A 26,705-nucleotide genomic window follows, 5' to 3' on the forward strand; every position below is an offset into this window, starting at 1 on the left:
CTCAATTAACAAAATGATTTTATGATACATTTACAGTCGTGGAAAATGCAAAGAAAGTGTCGTACTATGAGCAAAAATATTGTTTATGCATTCAATTTAATTTCAACTAATGCTTTGTTGAAATTAACGCAGCTGGCCACTACATTATTAATTTCTGACTCCGCCAAAAAAGTGTTCCTTATAATATTATAACATTGCAGTGTTTTGCAGCCCAGTATTGAAGCTGCAGAGTTTGTCATATCCTGTTGAATTGGTTGCTTCTCATTGTTTCATTAATTTGCTGCCAAATTCTATTTGGCTCCAAGTCAAATACTACTGAACATTTTCCTGCATTCACAAACTGTCCTCTACAGCCAGACAAAAGCAGTGACTAATAGAGTATCCTCTTTCTTTTTAAATAGAAAAGATTTGATTAGTCATGATTATAGCTGGGCCTCACACAGTGATTATCTATTCCGTCAAAGTTCTCCGCTGCTCATCAGATCTCAAACTAACTTAAACCACACCTAAATACTTTGTTTGGTCTTGCTTTGCATTGCTTTTAGTGGAAATTCACCAGACCGCCAACAGAGAAAGACCTCCTGTAAGAAAAAAAAGACTATCAGGCTTTTTGGTAAGCACTTTAAGGTTTATCATAAGTGATCATCATCATTAACCATGTTGGTACACTGTAATTCTTTCTATAGACTTTAATGCAGAGGGATAAAGTGATAAGACATTCTACAAATTGCTGTTAAACCCTTGGAGGAGATTATCCTTGTAAATCTGTCACCCATAATACCATCAGCATTCCAGCCTTGTTCTCACAGCCCATCACAATAGAAAACACAAGTAATCCTAAATCAGAGAGGAAGAGTCTGTTAATCCTTATTGTCACAATATATACTGAGAAATTATAGAGTAAAGACCAGAAGTGATTTCAGTTCTCCTTCACATTACAATGATGTAACGTCTAAAGGCATTTGCTAATGGGATACTTCAAAGTGAAATAGAGTAAATAGAAGAGTATTAAATTAGGCCTCAAGAAACTGCACTGTATGCAGAAAACATTCACATGCAGGCACAGCAACACGGTGACAGTAAAACTCTAAAATTGAGTTTCCTTCTTTTTACAAATTTGCATTAACTTGACCATTTCAAGACTCTGCTGACACAGCACGTGATTGTGTCACATAGAGCTGGGAGCTACTAGAGAGGACGCTACAATGGAAAACCATTCAGTGGACGTGCTGATTTTACTGGGATGTGGGGACACTTTCCAATTGTCAGCTGAACGACTGACATTTAAATAAAACTCATATGACTGTTATACGTCAACAAAAATTTTACAAGCTCCCAGAGTCAGTGACTTACTCGGAACAACTGAAACGCCTCACACCACCGTCAGTTCAAACTGCCCAGTTAATGGAGAGAATTGCAGGTAAAGACTTTACTACAAATTTTAGTAGTAAATGGGTGAATTTGGCTTTAAAATTCCACCCACTGGTTTTATACGAGAGATAATGAAAAAAGAAAAAAAATAGTAAAAAGCATGACATGGTGAGGCACAGGCAAATCATTTATTGCAGCCTACAGAAAGACCACTATAAATGGTGGAGAAAGAGGAAATAGGAGGATGTTTGCAATGTCACAGAGGTCAGTGGCATGACTGTGGAGAGTGGAGGGGGAACCTCTGCAGGGCAGGAAAAAAGAGGCTGACACACATTGTAATAGCATCAGCCAGTGTGTGTATTCACCCAAGGGGGTCTGTGCTTTTGAAAATTAATTTCTTCTTCTTTTGAAATTAGACTGCCGCGTACATTTTAACCTAATTGCCTCAAACACCTAATAAAGGATGAAATTTAACGATTAAGTCTATCCAGGCAGCAGCAGAAAAGACCTTTAAAAGCAAACATTTGGGTATATAAGCACATTCTCTTCTATCTGACTCATGGCTTGGCTTGACATCCAAATAAGGCTCTCTTTACAGAAGACTGCTGATGTCAGTTAAACTCAAACTTTTATTAACTGTGCTTTGCCAGATGCATACCTTATGATCTGGGACGCAATTTGTGAAGGACTCCATCTTTTTAAATATACTGCTCAGAAAAATGAACGCTTAACTTAGACCAGATCTTAATGAATGAGATATTCAAGGTGAAAATATTCACTGAAACACACTGTGTAATTTGTTGAATATAAAATGATATAAAAACAGTCAGTGAAAATCAAAATGATCAACCTTTCGAGGTCCAGCTCTGATCTGTAAAGAGAATAGGGTGTCAGTGCAAGACTTGGCCAGTTCTGAAGTCCTTGGGTGAATGCCAGGGCTGGGCTGTAAACACAGGTCCCCGCTAAAGGAAATGGATTCTGTTTCTGATGATTTGGTCAGAAACACGCGCTGCCGGAGGTCCTTTTGTTGGGCTCTGGCACTGCTCCTGCCGTTACTCCTCACATAAAGGAGTAGATACAGTTCCTGCTACTGGGTTGATGTGCTTCTTCGGTCCTGTCCTGCTCTCCTCATGTCCATTTCGTGGTATCTCCTCCACGCTCTCTTAGCTGCACGAGGAGACAGAGCAAACCTTGCGACTGCACACATGAACGTCTCATCCTGAAAGAGCTGAAGTACCCGTGCAACCCGAATAGGCTGCAGGCATTTCATGCTACCACTAGTAAAAAGGGTATTAGCAAAGAAGCAAAACTATGGAAAAATCAGTCGGCAGGGATAAGGAGAGTCCGGTGGTCTGTGGCCACTATTTGCAAACATGAGGAAGGGTTATAAACTGAAATGAAATTTCTTCCTTCACAGTGTAAAATACTCAAACTAAATAAATAAACAGACTTTTAACAAGTCGCAAACTGCCAAACTCATGGTTCTAACATTGTGAAAAACTGTGAAAAGGAAACTGAATTACATTCTTCCAAAAATAAGAGGAGGGCAATGACACTCGTGTTTGTGCAGTGAATTAGAGGGTACAGCCTGAAGCTGGTTACCTTTCAGATGGAGAAATTATAGGAACACTAATTGTAGCATTGTGCATCTATGCTATTGTTCCTCTTCTGTGACTTTTCTGCTTTTTACTTTTCCATGATGGTAATTAAAAGTATCATGTTTACACTCGACTATATAGACTGTAATAGTTGCATTTAAATAAGTGTGATGCACTTATTTAAATGCAACTATTTAAATAGTTCCATTTAAATACATGCACTTACATGCACTTATTTGCACTTATTGTACATGCACACTACATGCACTTATTTAAATAAGTGCATGTAGTGCACTTATTTAAATACATGTACTTATTTAAATAAGTGCATGTAGTTTTGCTTCTAATCTTATCCGGTCACTATATGCCGCTGTGGTTTTCTTCTGGCTCTGAGTATATACATGTGTCTCGCACCCTTATTCATCATACTGTTTTGGTAGACGAATTGTGTATGTGACACACAGTTCACACAGCATGTACATGGCACAGTATTATGGTTGCTGGATGATTGTATAGAAGAAGAATAGAACAGAATAATCCTTTAATTGTCCCACAAGGGGAAATTTGGCTGTAACAGCAGCCAGAAAGACGCATATACAAACAAACAGTACACAGGACACAGAAGAGAAACATACACAATTTTTTATTACATATTTACAATGGACAATGATAACTATAAACAGAGCACTGTATATGTGCATGTTTGTGTACCCAAAACTTTACAAATCAGTCTTCCGAAGTTTCCATTCCATATTAGCTCTGGAAACATCCCCCCTATGCTTTTTATGTCTGCATCAGTGAGGTCAGTTTTCACTCCAGGAACACAAAAGTACAAATCTATGTCACTCAAATTTAGCTCTATGACTGTTTGAGGGATGTTTTGTCATTTAGCCACATAGTGACAAATATTGACAGTAATGTAAATGACAGTAGTACAGTAAGAATCCTGAGATAATTGATCTGAACACTGAGGAAATGAATTAGGAATCCTTAAAAAATTCCATTAATATTCACTGTAAATATGCTTGTAATGCTTGTAAACAGCAGGGCATGAGAAAAACAGCCATTCCCATTTAATGTGGATACCCCAAGACTAAATACCTCTGACAGTCCTTCAAATACTTCTGATAGTTTCTGGATAGTTTTCCAAAGGTCACTGCACAGGCAGAGACCGCCCTCAATAACCTCTGATACACACCCAGTGATTTTGTTCTATAAGCAGGCCGGAAATACGACAGAAATCACTTAGTTCAGTAAAAAGTTCGAGGGGTACTCCTAGTAGGCTTTCAAGAGGTAAAGGGTCATCAGGGACAGAGTAAAACTGCATGCATGTTGCAAATTAACATTTTTTACTTTCTTTAGTTAGTCTTATGTTTTTTAAAGTGTGCTACAGACACTGGGAGGAATGACATTGGATGGACGACCGCTGTTGACAGTGTTCACACATAAATACATATAATATGAGGCATGCAGACAGTGTGATTAGCAGGTGCTCATGCAAGCCAGAAAAGAGCGGCCTCACTAAGGAATGGATAAACAAGTGAACATCCCCAGACACTTTCCAAGGTCACCCAGAAAACTCAGTCTGTGTGTTCACAGCTATAAACCCAGACCAGCTGCTTCTGCTCGAGCCATATCAGGACCAAACATTTCCTACAATGCAAGTTCAGTGTGTGTGTGTGTGTGCACATAGGTGTGTGTGTGTGTGTGTGTGTCTGTAACTATTTTTCTTGTTCCACAGCTAAATCTACTAATCTGTGGATTCCCAGCCTGGTTGCTTCCAATCCTGTTAGTGTCCATGTGTCAGCAGCTATTATCTCAGTGGCCCGTTTGTAACATACAGTATATTTATAGGACGCACTGTAAAAACCCTTAGTGCATACTTACAAATTATTAATAAACACTGACGTCTGCAAGTTTTGTTTAAATTCTTGTGAATGCAGACTTAGCGAGGCGCTGGATGTGGGTGCGTGAAAGACACACTTCCCACCTCACAGCTGCCTTCAATGATTGTTTCTTTCAATCTCCGGTGAAATCTGGTAAATGTCTTTGTTGGGAACTGAAGTGTTTCTGAATAACTGAACAGGAATAGTCGACGGTGAATGAGCCACCTGTCATCTTTTGCTTCGGCTTTTCATTACAGACCAATTTTCTCCCCCCAAAATCTTAATTTTGGCTCAATTAAACTTTACTTCATTGTTTTTCACAATAACTCATCATTTCCATATGGTCCAGGGGCTGACACAGACTCTCTGGGAAAGATGGCATCAAGCGGAGAGGCTTCGTGCCCTCCGGCAATGAGACAGGACAGTTATGCTGCCGCGGATGGAAATGTTATAACAGAAATTGATGAGACGCCGTCGCCACACAGAGCTGTTCACCAGTGAAATGCATCCCTGTGGACATGTACAACATCAACACAGTCATCTGGGGGCTAATTTTCCTTATTTATCATTAGCACAACAGTTGCTGATCTGAAAGTGTCTGTTTGTCCTCTGGGAATTAGCGGTTGCAACAGAAATAACGCAAAAACATCGGCATCAATTAAACCCAGTCTCTTCTCTGATCTGGAGGCTCATCTTAATCTCCAGCAGTGAAACAGGGCAGGTGATCCGATCTGTCTGCGAGAGCTGGCTGTGTGTGCACACATGCCTTAATGTCCACCTGCCTTGCACTCTCAGCCAGGCCGTACCAAGCGGTGCACAGACACAATCGCGCTACGTCTGTTTTAATACAAAACGGCACATCGACCCAAATGGCCGTGTTTTTGTTTCCCTGCGGCACTGTTTGATGTTAATGTCCCTCTGAATTATTTATCTGTGTGTTCTCTTTGCCTTCTCCTCATGCTCTCTGAAGGAATAAATCAAAAGAGCGAGGCACACACAGAGAACAGACAGGAGGATTTATCACAGGGAGTATTGTTTACCGCACTGACCTCCAGGCCCTGTTCTATACACATATCTGGGCTTTGCAATCAAACAAGCGTCCCTTCACATGGGGCTGAAACAGACACATATACATTGGGCTGTTTTCTTTGTGAGTAAATACAGGATCCAGTCGTGTTTCACGTGTTTCATGAACATTCACATTACACAATGTATGACTATAAATGTAATTTAAATGGTATATGATTGACAGAGGCTAATATAGCTTTGTCCTTTCTATGACACCCTTACATTTGCATGCACGCATGCTTTCTCATGTTGTCTTCATTTTCCATTACTAAAGGAAAAATGTTACAAGAGAGGCACAGATGAACATCCCATAGGCTTCACCAGGCTTGCACTTGTTTTAAAAACAAAGAAGGAACAGAAATATAAAAAACCCTCTTCAGGCCTCTTGCAGTACAAAATCTTCTTTGTTCTTTTCGTCTCCCCAGCTAAAAATGGTTAAGAATTGCTTGACTTGACCGATCTGCTTCTGAGAATATAACTGAATGACACCAAGAACTGAATATAACAATGTACTTTTCCAAACAGCCCTATTTTCCTGCTGCTCCCAGCCAGTGTGCTTTAGACTGCATAAATCCATCCTGACACAAAATGCTGCTTGTTTTTGTAAAACACAAGCTAGTTGCTATTTCTCATTAACGTTCATAGCTATCGCTGACAGCTCCCTTGTGTCAGCCAAATTTTTCCCCATATTTGGCAGGTTGTAATTTCATGCTCTGGCACAACTGATACAATTTAATTTTGTTTACAATTGAAATTGTTTTGGGAAAAAAAATCCTCCTGGTGAGTACAAGCAGGACTCAGTAATGAACCATGTTTAAGAGGCTTTAGAAGATGAACAAGCTCTTGTCAATTTAATTAGCAGGTAGAAACAATTGGAATAGCGGAGACAACGAGAGCACTAACCTTCTCTTGAAGTTCTCACGAGCATGTCTTAAAAAGCAGGATGAGCATGGCTTCACTGGCTTACTTGTGGGTAATTTAACAACTACTCTGAAATAAGCAGTGGCAAACAATGTGTTGGTAAAATCAGTAAATCTAAATGATGCTTTCATTGTTTTAAAACAAGAATCTCAAAAAACAGAGTGAAAGGAGCATTTTAGAAGAAAAGCATCAGCAGTCTTGCTTTTTTACCCACAGTGGCAATAAAAAAAAATGACCTTCTTGTTTTTATTAGTCTTTTCCATATTTGTCACACTTAAAAGTTTCAGATAATCACATAAAGTAAGTAAATACAAAATGCAGTATTTAAATTACGATTTGATTTATTAAGGGAAAAGCTTAAAAAGACGTGCATGGCCCTGTGTGAAAAACTGGTACTGGGTCTGCGACCCAGTGTTTTGTAAGTTTTAGTTTTATTCCTTGATTACTGTTATTTCTCAGTGTGTGTATTTGTCATTGTGTTTAGTTTCACTTCCCCGTGATGTCGTTTTGTTCTTTCTATTCAGCTGTTTCCCCGTGTGTTTCCATTTCCCCAGATCACCTCCCGTGTGTATTTAAGTCCTCTGTTTTCCTTTGTTCATTGTCAGGTCGTCTGTTTTCCTTCCACGTCTCGTCATTGTATTCATAGTCTTCATAGTCATCATTGTTGTTTCATAGTTTTCACCGTTTTCATAATCAGTTTTAGTTTTTCCCAGTTTAGGTGTTAGTTTAGTTCTCGTCACTGTTCGTGTTGTTTTGCACGTTTCATCATCAGCCCTAATAAAGGTTTGTTTTTGGTTTAAAACCACCGTTCCACCCTCCAGTGTCTGCTTTTGGGTCCGTTACTAAACACACTGGTGTACTCCGCCGAGACAAAAACTACTTGCCCACCCTTGTTAAATCATGGATTACTGAAATTTGGCACATGTTTTGGAAAGCCAAGTTAAGTTTCGCTATAGGCACATCCAGGACTGATTACTGCCACACCTGCTGAATCAAGAAAGACCTGTCACAAAGTGAAGTAGGCTGAAAGATCTCAAAAAACAACTTGTGCTACGATCTGAAGAAGAACAGGAGAGAAACTCAGTTGTTGACATCTATCAGTCAGCATCAGGAAAGGGTTTAAAAGCCATTTCTAAGGTTTATAAAAATTCCCTCCACAGCGATATAAAAGTTCAAAACAAGTTCTCCTACGAAATATTTGCACCCATTGTTTCACTTTCACTTGTGCTTTGGTTTGATTTAAGCAGGATGAAACAAGATTATCACTTACAATTAAAAGAAATGCTTTAATAACTTCAAACAAACATCACAAAGCTTCATTTTTTTCCAAAGTGTCAAGTTCAACAGTATTTACAGGTCACCTCAGCAGAGCCCACTTTACATGCAGTTTACACATGTAGTTACTGTTACTTCTATACGCAGAAGTTAAAGCAGCAGGTGGGGGAACCTTAAATTTTGGTGTCTGACTTTGGTTTCTGCTCTTCGTGGAGTCTGCACTCCGTGCCGCTATGACTGCTTTCCAACCTCCGTCCAGTATAAGAAAAGGATTTGGTAAGTGTTGTTACTAAATAAAATGATAAATCAAACCTAAATACAAACTGATGACTCCTTCTAGAGGCAAGTCCTGTTACTCAGCTGAAATGCATGTGAGCACTTATCTAAAGGGACCGATTTCAGTGGTTAACGGGATATAGAAACTGCATGTATAGAATATGCAGACATGTATGATAAAAATCACGTAACAATTTGCTGATTTTGTACACAAGTAATATTCAAACAGTTATTTCAGCGCCATCTTTACTCAGTATACACTTTAAATGTCAAGGAATATAAAATACAAAGAAAATAACATATAAGGTTTAAATTATTATATATTGTCACCAGCTAACTTTTTCACATCTTCTCCATCTCTGAGAGTAAAATCATAAATCATAAAATCAATGATCATACTTTAACATGTTTTCCCTGATAAAAATACAGCTACCTTTAACTAGCAGACACACTGTGTGTCAAACCACACAGAGATGTTTGTGTCATATTCCAGGAACTGTTGGAATGTTGAATTCAAACCTGCCAAACTTGAAAAAAGTTACTTCACTTATGTGTTCCTCTTCTGTTAAATTGACTATCAAATTTGATTACTCATCTTTTCCAGGTCATTCCAGCTAACTTTGATTCCCATCTATAGGTGGTAAGCTAAGCTGGGTACGCTAACAGTTGAAGCATTAGGATTAGAGGAAATAAATATATCATTCTCTGCATTTTTGGTACTGGCAAGACTGATAAAAGACCACTTTTGTAACTTTAAATGTAGAGAAATCAGTGCTTTGAAAGGCTTCTCATGCAAAACTGTGGTCACTAATTTACGATCAGACTTTAGGTAGATCATACCTTTGTGTACTTCCTTCCACAGTGTGCTTATGTGATGTTTTACCTTTGTTCATCACTGTGAGTGAAGAGTTATTCTGGCCAGTAGTCAACAGCCAGAATAAGAACTTTAAAGGAAAGTTCAAGTGCAAACATGAAGTGAATATCAAATGTAAGCTGTAAAATACATCAGTACACCGCTGAGAAGAAAGGATTCTTTTCCTTCTCATGCTGAATCTCCTAATAATCCGAGTATCACTTACCTCTCTGTCTTACATCACTAAGCAGGGACTGAAAATGAGTACATTTCCACAGAAGTGAGATTTAACAGCTCCCAACGAAATACTGTGGTAAAAACATTAGTATTGATTGATTAGCCAGTTTGTGTTACAGAGAAAAGGGATACCAACCATTCTGCTACAGGGGACCTTTCAGGCACTGCACATTATTAAATGACATATCTAGAACAGGACTCTGTGGGGCAGTGAAACTTCCAGGTCTGTGGTTCTTTCTGATGTTACAGATATGCCAGGCAGGGTTTGCCAGCCAAGTAGACGGAGAATGGCTGCTCATCATTTCATGTTCTGGCCTCCTTTCTACAACTGAGCTCCGACCAGCCAATCCCCACAGTCTAATTGGCCTACTTTAACACTTACCTTGTGTGTGTGTGTGTGTGTGTGTGTGTGTGTGTGTGTGTGTGTGTGTGTGTGTGTGTGTGTGTGTGTGTGTGTGTTCCTGCTCCTTTGGGGCAGTACTCAATGATGGTAAATCCCAAAATGAGGATTCTAGAGACTGTCTAACAACATTTCTCCAAACCTTTGCTTTGCTACCTGTTACTTTACCACGCTATTTCTAAAAAAGAATATGAATGGATTCATCGAAATACTGGTCAATCTTCTTTTTCTTTCTACTCTCAAAGTCTTGGAAATTCTGACAGTTTTTCAATCTTGGAAAAAAACAAACCTCATAAGAGATGATCTCTGTATTTATGAATGGACTTTAGCTTTAGAGGAGACGCAGCAGAGATGATACTTCCCCGAGGCGATGTGCAGTGTAGCTGTGTGTCTGTGCATCTGTCATGCTGCCAGCTGCTGCTCAAGATCAGCTCGATCGCAGTAATTGGTCTGGTCCGTTTTGATTTCTGCTTCCAGTATTTTTAGTCATGTATCACACTTGTCTCTTGACATCATAAAGTAGAGCTTGAAATGATTCTGCAGCTGCCACATCAGCTTGTGAAATTGTTACTGCTCTTAAAACGCTTTTTCTCCCAGCAAGATTCCTCGCTGCTTCAGAAATGCATTCATTAAGCTGAAAAAATGTCAAGTCACTCACAAATAATTAAAACATTACAGCATAACTCTGACAAGCCTTTTTTTTAGTTTTTATGCAGGATGATTTATGATTTATTACAGCAGACCATGCGTTGATCAATGCACTTGGATTTACAACTGTTGGATGAACTGTCTGTATTTTGGGCCCCAGCAGAATATTCCTACTTATTTATGCTGCAACATGAGTTCTCTTCAAGTGTCACCAGCACACTGTTTTACACCGACGTTGCTATTAAACACATTCATGGACCACAAGTACTTAATCCTAAAAATAAGTCAGTGGCAGTCCCGATTAGCCACACAGTTGTGGATAAATACACATTTGTTGTGCATATATTTATACCAGTAAAAGACAAGTATGTGCATTTGATGCAAAACAAACAGCCGTGTTTCATGGTAATAAAAAGAACCTGTTAAATGAGGCTACACATGCTATACTTAATCGGATGAATTAGCTGGTTATAGTTTATTTAATAGGATTTATTGACCAGAACAATCCCATAATATTCCCACCATTATTTATCATGAAATCACTAAATAATTAGATGTATGAGTAACATCTGCTATGGTATTATTATTATATTTATCATTATTATATACTGGACCCAGTGGAGTTGGGTCAAAGACCAGGCCCAGAGCCCAGGGCCAAATTGACTTACTATGATTGCCTAGTCTTTTATAATTAATTTGCAAAGGGCTTAAGGGCCTTAATAGCTGTGAGGAGCACAGGCTTGAAGGACAAACACTAATTAAAAGTTGCCAAGGATCAGGAGAATGCGATGGTGCCGGGTGACTTTTCTGTTAGAAAGAGCTGATTATAATTCTGCGCTGAGCCTCTACCGGCTCTGCTATCATGAGAGTTCACACCGCCTTCCAAAAATGTATTTTCAGTGAGGTTTAAAGGACATTTTAAATGGAAGATTGACACACCATGACCCTTAATGACAAATTCAGTTTAGCACATGAATGTATGATTAAGTCATATGACAGGATGCTATAAATGTGGCATTTAGCAACACACGAGCTTGCGTTTTAGCTATTTACTAGTCACTGTTGTGCTGTGCCAAGGGGCCCAGCAACAGGGTTATTCCTAATCTCGGGGTTGCATTGGTGCTAGCTAAAGGTGAGACTTGTCGTGTATGATGAAATCTGAGGTTATGACAAGTGTCAAAAACGTTTTATGTTTACTTGATGTGTAATGTGTTAGTGGTAAAAGAAGATCCGCGCGATGGGGAGGCAAAACTAAAAGTTTAATTAAATGAGAAGAAATAAGAAAAATCAAAATCATTCTCTAGAATGGTGCAATGTATTTGTAAAAGTCATGACGGTGTTTAGGCCAGCAGTTAATCCCATGAAATGTTTCTGTATTCTTTGTATGACTCGAAGCTCACGGTTAGAACATATAAGTTAGCTTACATCGTCTCCGCAGGAACAGATTGCCAAGCTAATGAAAAACTCCCACGGCAGTCTAGATTAACTTCTTCCAGGGTTTTGTGGAAGTCAAGTCCTCAATTGCTTTTCTGCCGCTGGCACTCTATCTCCTTTTTTTCCTCTCTCTATTTCCTTCCCTCTTTTTTTCCTGCTTTCACCTGTAGAGTAGCTGCAGCTGTCTCCAAGGGGGGGGAAAAGCTTATTGAGTCAATTGAAGCAAAAAGGAAATTAACAACTACTGGCTGGCTGGTTTTATTGTTTTGTTTGGAGACAAATGCGACTCTATCCTTGCTGGAGAAGGTGAGAGAGTGCTTTTCCCAAGCACTCTGAATTGCTTTGTGTTTTTATACATGTGCTGGTTCCCTTGTGAAGTGATCTCTATATCTCTAATGGCTGACATTTCTTTTGATGCAAACCAGAGGTCAGACAGTCTTTGGAAGAACTTTAAAAGCAGCAATTTGGAATCAATTTGACCGCACACAAAATCTGAATGTAATTCAGATGCTTTAGGGACAAGATAGAGATGGAAAGTACCCATTCTGACCCATCATACTCTGAATATCACTCATCACTCTCAACTGAATTAGTCAAGGGCAGACAGCCCATCCAGAGCACAGACATTTCAGACTAATATGAACAGTCGGGTTGACCAGCATTGTAGCAAGGCAGAGCTGATGGACTGCAACAAAAACAAAAAAAGCCATATACGCAGCTAAATACCACAAAAATAAGACCAGGAAGGCACAAGGTATGAATGAAGTGCACTACTACATAGATACTCAGGCTATGTAGCAATCTTGGAGAGACAACAATTTTCAGCCAGAATGAGGAGAATATCCACAACTATGCTAGTGCTATCGCTAGTTAGTTAGCTAACAGCACAAGTTTTAAATAATTATTTCATTTCATAAGGGGGGAAAAAGCCATCCAAACCTACCTGTCCCAGTATGAAAAAGTTAAAATGCTTAAAACTTAATAACTAGTTGTTCCTTGGCAGCAAAAAACAGTAACACACGTTTGCGATAGCTAACAAAGACTCTTGTACATAGCTGTGGAGGACCTTGGCCAACTCTTGTTTGCAGAATTATTTTAATTCATCCACATTGGAGGGTCTCCCAGCATGAGCAGCCTGTTTAAGGTCATGCTAAAGCATTTCAATAGGTTTTAAGCCCAGACTTTGACTACTAGACCACCCCAAACCTTGTGAATGACATGAATTGATGGTGGAACATTTACGGTGGGTTAAAAGCAGAATTCGTGGTTCCATCAATTATGACAAGTCGCTCAGGTCTTCAAGCAGCAAAGCACCCTCAGGCCATCTCACTCAGACCACCATGTATGATGATTTTTTATGGCTGAGGTAGTTGGGATGCAAACCTTCTAAAAATTTTAACTTCTGTCTTGTCACTCTACCGAATGTTTTCCCAAAAGTCTTGAGTCTTTTGGTAAACGTGTGATAAGTCTTTGTGTTTGTTTTGGTCAGCAGTGGTTTTCTTCTTGGAGCTTTTTGCCCAGTCTCTTTCTTATTGTTAAATCATGAACACAGACCTTAACTGAGGCAAGTGACGGCTGCAGTTCTTCAGATGTTGTTCGGGGTTTTTTTGTGACCCCCTGGATGAGTCATCGATGTGCTTTTGGAGTAATTTAGTAGGCCAGCCACTCTTGTGAAGGTTCACCACTGTTCCATTTGTAAATAACAGCTTTCACTGTTTGCTGGCATCCCAAAGCTTTAGAAATGGCTTTGTAAGCGTTTTCAGACTGACAGATGTCAGTGACTTTCTTTCTTAGTTGCTCTTCAGTATCTTTAGGTTGTTGCATGATGTGATGCTTGCACTTCCTGAACAAAGCATAAAAAACTGGCCTTGAATATAATTAAACCTGGGCTCTTATATGGCACCTTCTGGCTTGATGACGATAGAAATTTCTGTTGATTCAGGGTATTTTCTCACAATAGAATCAAACCCCAGAGTACACTGTACATTACTGAAATATTCATCATTTACCAGCCCACCGCTGACATATTAATCAACATGTTTTTCATCAATATCCTTTATTCAGTGTCCCTTGTCATCACTGTCATCTTAACAAGAAGAGGCGTCAGCCTCAGGAAGGCTTATTCTCGGCCTAATTGAGTGAAGCCAGTTGAGATCATTTGAGGCTAACCACACTTTCTCACAATGAGGTTTTGATGAGCTCAAATCAATGGTGGGCAGGGGGGAGAGTGTTGCATGTAGTGCTCATTAATTCAATCTTCATGCATCCCAGATGCTCGAGTAAGAATAAGAAACAGGGAAGCTATTGATCTTTTTCTGGCACTTGGCCAGACAACACAGCATGTCTGCATTTTCCAATCGAAAACGCCCCAAAATCACCTAATAATGACCCGTCTAAACATTCCATTGAAACAGTAAAGCATTTTTTTATTATCTCCACTCCTATGTGGCTCCAACTATTGGCTACAAACTAAAAACCTTTTGCACTGAAATCATTTGCATAACCCTGGGGACCAAGAGTATTCACGTTATTTTACTATTTGGTTTAGAAATCTGGAAAGAGCATAATTTAGATCTTGTTAGTGATCTAAAAGCAGCATGCAGATGAATTTGTAGGCACAAAGCCAAAGTGAGAAGGCACAGATACTCCTTTCTGTTAGCACTGCAGAGGAAAATACCACAGACAATATACTTTATGAAGTGAATATTCATTACCTGGAGTTAATTAGCCTGGAAGTGTTTATGTCTTTTAGGCTGTTAAGGCCTTAGAATTGTCCCAACCAACTACAACAAAAGGGTATCCTTTTTGTTTCTTTCCAAACTGAGGCTATTTTTCTGTTGTTCCTCAAAGCTTTTCTTCCCAGGTCTTCACACATCTGAACAAGGATATACCAGTGTGAAGAACTATTTAATTTACCGAGGGCCTTAAGATAATATTTACATAAGCAGAGTCGAAGAGAAACCGTCCAAGCCCTAAGGTTATTAACAGCAATTATGCCTCATAAATCCATGCCCTTCCCTGCCAAGTTTGCGTGCTAGATCACAGAGAAGATAGAGAGATTAAGAGTCAGCAACATCCACCCACTTACCAGCTTAAAAGAGGACGGTGTTACTGGGTGTATTCAGGCACATCAAAGTCTAGCTGTGCTATGAATGGAGTGATACATTGTCTGAGCGATGGGATGTGACAGCGCAGATACAGACTGTCACCGACATGCCTTCTATCCTGGATTACCAGTGAGTCAGCCTGCGAGGAGTTTGCTTCGAGGCTATGCCTCTGGAAGAAAGCCAAGCTAAAATAACGTGCACACCCGCTAACTTCAATACCCCCATGACATACATCACTTTATGTTTATTAGCACTGGGTTTTATGCCTTGGAGAAAGCTCTTTTGCTCTTTCAACAGGTCTCTTTACATTAAAGAGTTTTCTTGAAGTGTGGAAGGGAGAGGGAGCACTACTTAAAGCCTGGATGGCATCTTTCCTTTTGAAAAAAGTGAGTTGTAAAAATTGGTGACAAATTGAAGAAAAATACTAACAAATCTGTTATAGAGAAGTGCTGCGGCACCATGTGCTGGCTTAGCTATTACTCTACAAGTCTGCCGCACCCCGATGGAATCTCATAATATGAAGATTATAGAATCAAGTCAACCAGGAATGTCAAATATAAGTCCCGGGGGCCAGAATCAACCCACTGCATGGCTTTAGACAATGTGAAGGAAGGCTTAAATGTTACATTTTTAACTGTATTTTCTTAAGTTTTATACCTTTTGCTACAGTAAGACAGAAAAGTTCTTAATTTTTTGTGTGTATTTTTGTTTTTATAGGGTTTTTTTTTTTTTTAAAGAAAGTCCTTTGTTTATAAATACAAGACAGTTTGGCAAATTACCTACCACTTCCTTTTTTTTCAATTTTACACATATATTTCTTGCAAGTTAAGTCCTGCTGACAGATTTTTTCCTTCGGGTTAGGATTTTTTACCTCCTAAGTCAACATGTCTTTATCGTGTAGACAAACTGAGACATGTATTTGAATATGTACTTATTTTCTTCTAGTACTACGATATTCCTCGGATTAAATCTGTAGTTAAACATCTTTACACTGACAGAAAAGGGAGTTTCACACAGTTGTGATTTGGCACCACTGAAATGAAATGAAGTGAAATGTATTAGTCCAGCCTATCTGAAAACAAAGTGGGATCTTGGTGGCTTACAATGGAAATTTAATTTGGGAATTGTTTGGCATTGTTTTCAAGATATTTAACAAAGGGATGTCATAAATCTATTAAAAATATTTCACCATTTATCACAAATGTAAATCTCAAGAAAGAAAATGCCAGAGGAGTTGGATTCATCTTATTGGGACCACAATGACTTTTACACAAAGGTAGGGAGAGTTTGACATGTTCACCTTTCTGCTCATAGTAAGTAGTCCTATGGTTATTATTTCTATATGGATCGCTCCTTGTACTCCAACATCTTCTGAATAAAAAACAGACCAGCTAGGTGATCAGTTTATGTGTTGGCCTCGATATATATACTGGCAGTCTGTCCGGGGTGTACCTGACCTTTTTACCACATGACAGCTGGAACAGGTCCCAGCCTCCCTGAGGTTAAGGAAATAAATGAAATAGTTTTGTGACCTCACAAAACTATCTAAAAATTAGATAAAAAATACAGTTATTAGCTTTAGTCTTTGTCAGTTTGGTCAAATTTGGTTTTAAAAAACTAACTAACCCGATGTGGCTTTTGTGTTTTATGCTTAGTGAGGCTTTAGGAGGTCTACATATCTATTCTACAATATCTATTCAGAAGTTTAGGCATTTGAAGTGTGCAATGCTGATCTTTAAGTATTTATTATATGCTAAATATCCACAGACTCACAAAAACAGATTTGAGTAGGTTTATCTGAGTGCATCCGCACCTGATTACATGTAGCTGGTGGTTTATCGACACCCTGTTAAGAACAGTAAATGCGGCGGTAGCCTTTCCCCTGATAGCAAACCATGAGTCACTAATTCTGCTAGTGTAGATCTTTCTATGCTGCGAGTGTAAAGCCTTGAATTGAGAGCTGATGAATAGGCAGGGAAGGCTGTTATCAGGGGCAGCTGCAAGAGTCATTTATCAGTGCAGAATAATGGCAGCGAAAAGAGATGAGTGGGGCAGTCGGCCTATTGCTCCACAGTATAATAGGCCTACATATTCTCAGTGTCCTGGAATAACTCTGTATCTCCATCTTTGTCACTGCAGGCATTGTGCACCACTTGCCAAACAGGTATCAAGAGTCAAGAATCTGCCATAAGGAAAAAAATGCTTCAAAACTCCAGAGACAGTCTGAAAAGGGTATTTTTTCATTTTGTATTGTGGTTTTTGATGAAATAATGAACATTTTCTAAATTCTTGACAAGTTAGAGACAGTATCTGAATCACTGTCAGGCCATTTTAATGGTGAATTATAGTGTATATGCAGGGATTTATCATGGTGACACACTGATAACCTGGAGCTTTATTGTCTTTTGTGACACACTGAACAAAGAAAGGCTTCACATACACATACAGCACAACGAAACCGTGAATGCTAGCTTATAAATTCCACTGTGTGTACAGTAGTTGGGCTGTAGTTACAATGGGAACTTGATAAAAAAAAATGGATTTGAACAGCAGTCATTTTCGTGTTGAACATAAAAATAGCGCCATATTCAATACAGCCCACATGTGCCAATCTGCATCCTTCAAATGCATATGTTGGGTTTAAATATGATCCAAGCGTGTGGATGTAAATACTCAAGAGAAGGAAACATTAGGCCTTTTTCTTTTCCTTCCAAAGCAGCATTTCTTCTTTTGTTATTGGAACGTGTTTTATGTGCTGGGTTACGTGCTGCACAGTTCTCTCTCATGCATGGGATTTTACAACCTTAAGCTTCCAAATGGGGCGATGCCGTTTCCGAGGTGGTATGGCTACACTGACACCTTATCATCATGTTAATTAATGTCCTTTGAGAAAATGCCAAACACTAGTGACTGATGAGCCAGCAATAAGCTGCTAGTCTAAATGAGTAAATTAACGTAGCCATACTGTAAGCGTGCAGATGTTTCGTTAAGACCTCGATGGGCGTGTGCTAGAGAGAATTCACCTTGCAAGTCTGTTTTTGTGCCACTCAGCATGCGCAGCAATTGCCTGCAAATACTTCCTCTTATGAACTTTGCACTGCAAAGCAAAATAGCTTCTCATCAGCAAACTGACTGTCAGTCATACGTTATTGTTCTTGTCGAGAACAAGACACATTACCTATAAAAATAATCTTCTGGATCATTTTTTAATTGATTATGGTTATTGACAACTATCAGTGTGAGAGTTGAAACATGAGCTTGTACCTGTACAACTCTGGGTGCACCTGTAACCTCCTGAAGGAACAAGAGAAAGTTGCTGCTTTGCTCTGTCTTAATTTGCCTAAACAGGCATTTCCATCCAGTACATTAGACCATTGTGGTTCTTTCCCTCGTGCTGCTTTAAAAATGAAAGGACGTACTTGTATTTTACACTATGTCACTTAACAAAACCTCCTCTGCCAGTTTATCTAAGCATAATTAATAAAGCCCTTATGCTATAGCAAGGCAGCTTTGAAAGATCACTTACATGTTTGGGATCAAACTGCCATCTAGTCTGCTGTTTCAATGGTCAGCTGCGGCCTGCAAGTGATCAAACATGCAAGCATAGACAGTTATTTACAGGTAATGACTTAGAAGCATAAACTTACCCCAAGCACACACACACACACACGTCTCTTTGCAGAAACGATAACACAATGCAGTTGGATAATGGCTGCTAGCTGCTGCTGCCGGGGGGCCTGCTGCTTCATTGTTGCATTCTCAGCAGCTTGTGCACAGGCCCCCTCAGAGGAGCAGCCTGTCTAAAGGGGAGGGCTTTCAGACAGGCAGCAGTGGCAGGAGGAGAGCGTGTTGTCTTCACAGCCAGAGCAACCATGTCCCCACTTTGTGTTTCAACAGGAGTCATTTGTAGTGAACTGTTTGCATAGCAGGGAGACAAGAAATGGCTCTGTCCTTGCTTAAACTCTGTGCTGTCTTCTAAGTATGTGGAGGCCTGTGTTGACTTTGTCACAGAAACAGAGCAAAGCTTTGCAGTTATGTTAATCGAGTCTCAGCAAGTTCATCAATCAATTATGCAGATAGTTCAGCCCAGGATCATGAAGGCTGTCCGGGAATTGTAACATTCAATCGCAGCCCAGTATTTATTTAAAATATTTACCACAAGTACAGATGTAAATCTTTCTGTAAAATGAATATATTGTTAACACTGCAAAAGTACTTGAGCAGATGGTGTTGGAGATAATGACTCCAGGGATGACTCCAGTTTAATCATTTTTTATTTTCGTAAAATGCAAGGGGGAAAAACACGATTATCTCACTTCTTTTAAGATCTTTATGTGCAAGAATAATAAATGGCCTACATTACTTGCAAGGTTGTCATCATTACGCATATTAATACAAATGCAACAATTTTAGATGCTTTGACTAAGCAGAGCAGAGACATCCTCTCTGATTATCAGTTACAGCACAAACAGAGACGAAAGGTGTGGAAGCTAATTCATCAGCTCCTGCTGTTTGTGCTGCTTGATATTTACCGTCTGCTGACACCAACTAAGCGAACAGTACATGTAGTCTTTTTTTAGCCTGTAGACGAGACACTGCAAACCTATACTAGGTAGGTGAGGAGAGACAGGTGTGAATATAGTGTAACTATTTGCACACTCAGGTTTATGGAACTGCACATGATTGCAAATATAGCTAATACATAAATGCAACTTAGTGAGTAAAATTTAATCATCAAACTGGCATCCAAGAATCCACAGGGGTACTTGGGGGTCGTCAAAATATTTAGTACTTAATTATAGAATTGTGTGGCATTAAGTACATATTTTAAGATGTTGGCCATTTCTCTGATATATGATATGATATTATGCCCAGTCTTAGCAAAAAGGAAAAACGAATAACTCCTTCAGTTAGCAAAAAAGCTATGTGTTGTGTGAAAAAGCAAGTATAACCACCTCTATAAAAGCAGTTTTGACAGTCTGGAGCATTTCCACTAGGTGTATGTTAACACAAATTCAATGCAAATTCATTGAAAGGTCAGACCTTGCGATGCTCAGAGAATATGCAAAAAACCCAACAGCTACAGCTTAGTTAGCATGTTAAATATTAAAGTTCACGACAGCACAAAAAAACTGAACGAGTAAGGCTGGTTTAGAAGAGTTAGCTGGGGAAAGCCGCTTGACTAAAATTAGCATGATAGCACACAAAGTTCCATCTTGAAAACCCCCAAGACTTATGGTCCACCGAGCTTTGAACAAACCAAAACAAAGCGAAGATGTTTGGTCATAAGACATAGCACCAAATTTGTCACAAACACCTCTTACCAACTGTGAAACATGGTGTCAAACACGGTGTTGGAGGAATGATGGTTTGGGTTTGTTTTGCTTGTTTTGTAGCCACAGGACATGGTCACCTTGCACTCATTGATTCAACAGTGAAGTCCTCTATATCAGCGCTCCCCAATGTTTTTTCCGCCAAGGACCGGTTTATGTCCGACAATATTTTCATGGACCGGCCTTTAAGGTGTCGCGGATAAATACAACAAAATAAAACCAGTACCGGTACCAAAAGAAGATTTATTCATAACACATGGGAAAAGACCCAGGGGGAAACCGAGTTAATGATAAAAACGATTAAAAAATAACGATAAAAATGCTGAAAAACATAAATTTCACAACCGAGCCTCAACTCTCACGGCCCGGTACCAAATGACTCACGGACCGCAGCGGGTGGGGACTGCTGCTCTATATAGCAAAGTATTCTAGAGACAAATGGGAGGCCATTTGTCTGACAGCTAAAGCTTGGCTAAAATGTGTTCAAAATTTGTTCTAATTCTCTATTTTCATGTGTTTTAAATATATTGTGGTCATATTTTTCAAGAATTTTAACAAATGGCAACAAATTGCAGGGTTTCGTCTGGCGTTTTCTTCCCATGTGTCTGCCACATGTCTACATGCGGGTATTACCTACATATTACAGCACATAAGGACACTGCTGATTCACTTTACACCAGCTGTTTAGACAGTCAGTAAATACCTGTCAATCATTACCTAAACTTTGTGTATCTGCAATCCATTTTTTATTTATAGAGATACAAAATATGTTATGTGTAGACCTATAAATGCTGGAGTTGTAACAAGGATCGTAATGTAACTAAAGCTTGGGCTGAGACCCTAAAAGCAGCATTTATGGGGGTTTTTTCTGGAGCAGTCACCCGCTACCGCAACACACAAACTTTTTTTTTTTTTAAATTTAACAAGATACATTATTTGCTATCTCAGGGTGGCAAGATAATTAACATGTGATCACAAGGAAAGGGCTTGTTATCTGCAGATAACAAGATAATGAAGTTGTGATTGTTAGATAACAGGGTTGGGAGAATCTGTGCAAGCACGGCAGCGCTTGGCTTCGGCAGTTTTGAAAGGTTTCTTATAATTATGTTGTTTACAAAAGAGAACAATGGATGAAAGCAGATTTAAAAGAAGATCTTTGAGTTCAAAACAGACAGTTGGAGCTAAGGTCATACCACGTATAATATGTGTAGTCTTCAATCACAATACTTTGAAAGGGTTTGCAAGCAGCTGTTAAAAAAAACACTCCTGCAGGAGTGTCTGTGAATAATGCCTGCAGCACGCAGGTTAAGTAGTCTTCTGTAGCTTGTTAACTCTGAAGAAGTGTGGGCCAAATGTTGCAGTTGCTGTAGTGTTTTGCACAGCTCTGCATATCAAGGAGGCAGGTCAGCCGATCTGTTTTGTCTGTTACTTATCTCAGAAAGATGACTCACATGTGTGTACACTCCTCAATGGCTGCAAGCTGTATAACCATGTTATGCTGGGTGCATTATGCATCTGTATCAGGGGCAGTTGCACAGCTCCTAAGAGAAAATCTATCATCTATTCAGATTTTGGAGGCTGACAGGAAGATTCAAGAGCTTTTAATTTTGAAACAAGTTGCACAATAAGTTCATCCCATTGAAACATTTGACATATTTGAACATGCACTTACAACTTTGAAACATTGTTATAGAAAAGGGTGATATCCCAAAAATGACACCTTAAATAGACATCTTGTTGTCATTTTTATCAAATAAATAATAATGGATCTCTCACTGCGATACATCACCTTGTGCCCCTGATTAGAACACTCTTGATTGGCCTGAAGCAATCGTATCAGCTGATTCTGGGCTGTTTGTTTTTTAATTCTGCTGGATCTTAGCTGAGCATTTCATACGGTATCACATATTTTAATTGGTACCAGTATATTAATTATAATCTTCATGTTGTTTGTGTTGCGATCTCAGATACTCTTTTACAGTTTTTAGTGAACTGAATCGTCTTATACGACATCACAATCAGGCACCTCCAGGTATTGTACCTCACAGATCCTGAGCTTGTACTTTTACTATTTTTAATTTTATTAATTTTTTAAATTAACCTTTGTCCTAAATCTTTTTAACTACATTTCCAATGCTGCTATATTTATATTAGCCTGATGATGCTTCTGTAGCTGTCACAAGTTTGTAGTTCCTTACATATGTCCTAAATCTAAGACAGGATTTCAGTTCTTGTCCATCAAAATACAAAACAAGCTTCTTTGAAGAATGCACTGAACTACTATCACCTGTGTGACTTTAACAATGTTATTAGTGGCTATTTAAATATATACACTGATAAACACAATAATGGCAATGACAAAGAACCTTTGTGTTCATCACATAACAAGGGACATATCCTAGATGTAGTTATTTCCAAAAGCGTGCACAGCCTGGGGGTGTTCCCTCTGACCATTACTGTCTTATTTAAAACAGCAATCTCTGCAAAAGAATCAAAACTGGTGTATTAAGAAAGTACTTTATTAATGAAAATACACACACCACCTCTGTCTACAAATCCTACGAGGCCATGTTGAGCACTTTAATCTTAATGTTGCTAATGCTATTGATGCCACTGGTCCTGTGAAGGTACAATATTTCTAATAAGAAGCAAAAACCATCATGGAGGGATGTCACAGTGGTAAAATTGCAAAAGTGTGCAGACAAAAAAAAAAAAAAAAACAGGTTGACTTTGACATTTATAAAAAGAGACTTTGTATTTTTAATCTTGAACAAAAACAGGCAAGACAGATATTTTTTTCTCTGAGATTATTAATAAGAGCAGTGATAATGTGAACACAATATTGCCTGTCAACAACAGACTGACAAATCCCCCTGCATCACTCTGCCCGCAAACTGTTATCGTTATCCAGTAACTCATGAAATGATTTTCATCCTTCTTTTCCCAAAAAGTCAAGAAAATAAGGGAAATCATTGGTAATCATAATAACATGAAAGCCCTGAGCCTTCAGATACTGTTACCAGTCTGACAAATTCAACCACTAGACTGTGCAGCTTTAACAGGAATTGTTCAACACATGAGATCCACTGTTTGCTGCTTGGATACTTTGCTGTTTTCACCTTCATAGCAGCAGATGTGCTCCACATAATTAATAGCTCTCTCCGGTCAGGCATTTTCCCAAGAGGTTCTAAACAGCAGAAATCAAATTCTTAAGAAGGCTTAAAATAGATGCCTCACTAATAAACAACTACAGGCTGATATCAAAGGTGCTCAGTTTCCCTTGTTATTCTTAATATCTGCATTATACCACTGTATATATTCAGATGACAAAAATGGATGTTTTTAAACATTTAACAACAGAATGATATGTAAATGTAACAATGAGCTAGATAGATACATAGATATATAGATTTAAGGGACATTAGGGTAATTAATTACACTGCTCATAAAATTACTTTCTCATTTTTCTCAAAGACCTGAAAAGTGTTGTCACATAGCCATTAACTAACAATATAAACCTTAGGCTACCCATCTTTCTCTTAGTAACTAGGTATGAACACAAAAGCAAACACACAAGGTAAAAATGAAAACCAGCTCAAAGAGACTTCAAAGCGATCACAACAGTGATTCTACTTTAGAAACATGAGCAGATAGAAACCGAGGCAACACCACTGACTGCTCATCGCTGCTTTTGTTACCTGTTGAATATCAGGTTCTAAAGCTAAGGCCACACTTAGCTTTAACATCACTCTGGGTTCTTGGTTAGCTTTGTGTTAGCATGCTATCTTTGCACATGCTAACACAAAGCTAGCCAAAATTATGTCAACAATATAATGTTGTTGTTTTTGTTTTTACTGTCAAGGTCTTGTCTATTTATGCAATAAAAATAAAACTACTGTCCATATCAGTCAGACAGCTACAGTTCTTTCAGAATTTTCCAGAACTTTCTTGAATTTTAACAAACACTAAAAAGACTGAGCGCCTTACTCCAACACACCAATTTACAAAGCACCAAATGGCCTGGGCCTAGTTCCAAATCTACTTGTGCTTTACAAAACATCCAAAAGTCTCAAATCAACAGGAACAGGTCTTCTATGTGGCCCCAGAATAAAAAAAAAAACAATGTGAAGCAAGTCTTTAGTTTTTCTAGTTCTCACCTCTGCAACAAACTTCCTGAACACCAGCTATAACCGCCGCTTTGTTTACTTGAATCTTTATTATTTGAAGTGGCTTATCAGTAAACCATTTCTGCAGCCTCCTCTTAAGCTTTTGTTTGTATTCATTTCTAGAGTGCGGTTCCCCATGTTCACATATGGTCTAAAGATTAGTCATTACAGATCAGTGTAAAACAGTTGTCTACAGAGGACTGCATCCTCCCACAGTTTTACCATTATTATGTTTTCACAAAGCTTCTATCATGGACGACCTGGGTTTGCAGTGACAATCACATCTGCGGTAAACATTAGCATGACAGATACCATATACATATATATCTGAGAAGATGAAGAACAACTTATTTCTAATTGTTGCTGTTATATTTTTAGGATTGCATTTTCATGTTGTGTAAAATGATATTTCAAATGTCACTATCTATTAGTAAAGCACTCTGAGTTACCTTGTGACTGAATATTGCTGATTGATTGATTTAACTTGACTTGTCACTGATTCTTTAAATTGAACTTTTGTCTGTGTTTGAGCTTCATCATGTTAGAAATCAACACTAAAAGGAAAATTAGTAGAAATTTGTTAAAATGTGATGAGAGGGGATCGGTGACTGGGTGTCAGTATGTGATAAACTGGGAATGTGCTTGCAAAACGATTTTGCAAAGGGAAGAAACTCCTGGTTCTAGAAGTTTGTCTGTTTGTCTTTGTTTTCAAGGCGATAAGAATAGTATACTGATGAGATGTTTGCAAATGACTCATTCACAGCCTATCATTCAGAGACCAGACAGCTTCGACCATAACAGGCCCTCAACGCTGAATTGGTAAAAGCTTCACATGAATAGAATTTGAAAACTAAAGCACAAACAGAAAAACAAGTGTCTGCATCCATTTACAACACAGCTCAATAAAACCATTAACCATAAAACATTTCCAGATGCTGTCTTTTAGTCTGTCCAAGCAAATGTTTGTGTGCAGTTTTTTAATCCTCACTGACTGACGTTTCTACTCCTGATTTCAATTTTAACGTTCTTCTTGTTTGGTTGTTTTTTACATTTTTCACAATCTCTGTTTCACCTTTTTAACACTTCAAGTTTTATAATGAAAAGCTTTGCAAATAAAATTATAAGATGCATCGAGGTGGATAAGAATAATAATAATAACAAAGACTGTTATTCACTCTTTACCCTTTACCTCTTTACATCATGCAAGCACACATATCTGCATGTATATTTATCTTCAACATGAAAGCGCTGTGCATGATATCTGCCTATCTACAGATCTGTGTGGGTTTTATTGTTCGAGCAAAGGAGCAACAGCGTCATATGCGGAAGGGACTCGGTTAGCTAGTGTTCAGGTCATCGAGAATGACTGATGTCCTAAATCCTCGCTGTTGCTTGTGTTACACTGCTGAAATGATGGGCCAACTCATCTCCCGTGCAACATATTTATTTTTACAGAAACACTGTAAAAACAGAAAAATATGACAATCAGTTCTCTTTGGCGCGCAGGCCGTACGCTGCCTCTTCACCACTGACACTACTTCTTCTAGTGCAGCCAACATTACTTTATACAAGTAACTTATACAGTTTATATTCATATGCACCACATCTATAAACTGGTTAAATCACAAAAATACATTTTACGATACGCACGAATAACACAGTGAACTCTGATTACAGTTTTATATTGTTTTTACTACTGTTTTAATCTATTTATGAACCTGTCTTCTTAACTGTATTTATTAAACTAGATCTCTTTCAAATAAACATTTTCCCTTAGCATATTTTTACAGCATTCACTTTTCATGAACTAAACATAAAGCAATTCACATTTTCTCTTATTGTGCAAAACATATATCTTGTGGCTTTAACCCAAAAATACACCTGCAATGAACTCACAAACTTTCGGTACGGTCTAACACTTGGATCGGCACAGGCTAACAACTGGACCATCTTGGAAATTAGCTCTTTAGCTTAACATTCGGCACAAACGACATTTATCATTAATCGTCACTGCTGTCTGTCACTTTTATAACCTCTGTTTCATATTATCAACCACCCAGCTTACCTGTAAAAACAGAAAAATGAGACAATAAGTTCTCTCCGGTGCGCAGGCCGTACGCTGCCTCTTCACC

At 38.6% G+C, this 26,705-nt stretch overlaps 1 long non-coding RNA gene across 1 annotated transcript; it reads right to left on the reverse strand.

The window, feature by feature from the left end:
* On the reverse strand, positions 1 to 26,705 carry LOC120443172. The gene is made up of 3 exons (XR_005615209.1): positions 26,639 to 26,705; positions 18,601 to 18,653; positions 1 to 581 (listed from the first exon to the last, which is right to left on the reverse strand). It is a non-coding gene; the product is annotated as an uncharacterized LOC120443172 (long non-coding RNA).

This window comes from Oreochromis aureus, linkage group 12 (genome assembly GCF_013358895.1).
Source record: "Oreochromis aureus strain Israel breed Guangdong linkage group 12, ZZ_aureus, whole genome shotgun sequence".
In the NCBI taxonomy this organism is placed as follows: domain Eukaryota; kingdom Metazoa; phylum Chordata; class Actinopteri; order Cichliformes; family Cichlidae; genus Oreochromis; species Oreochromis aureus.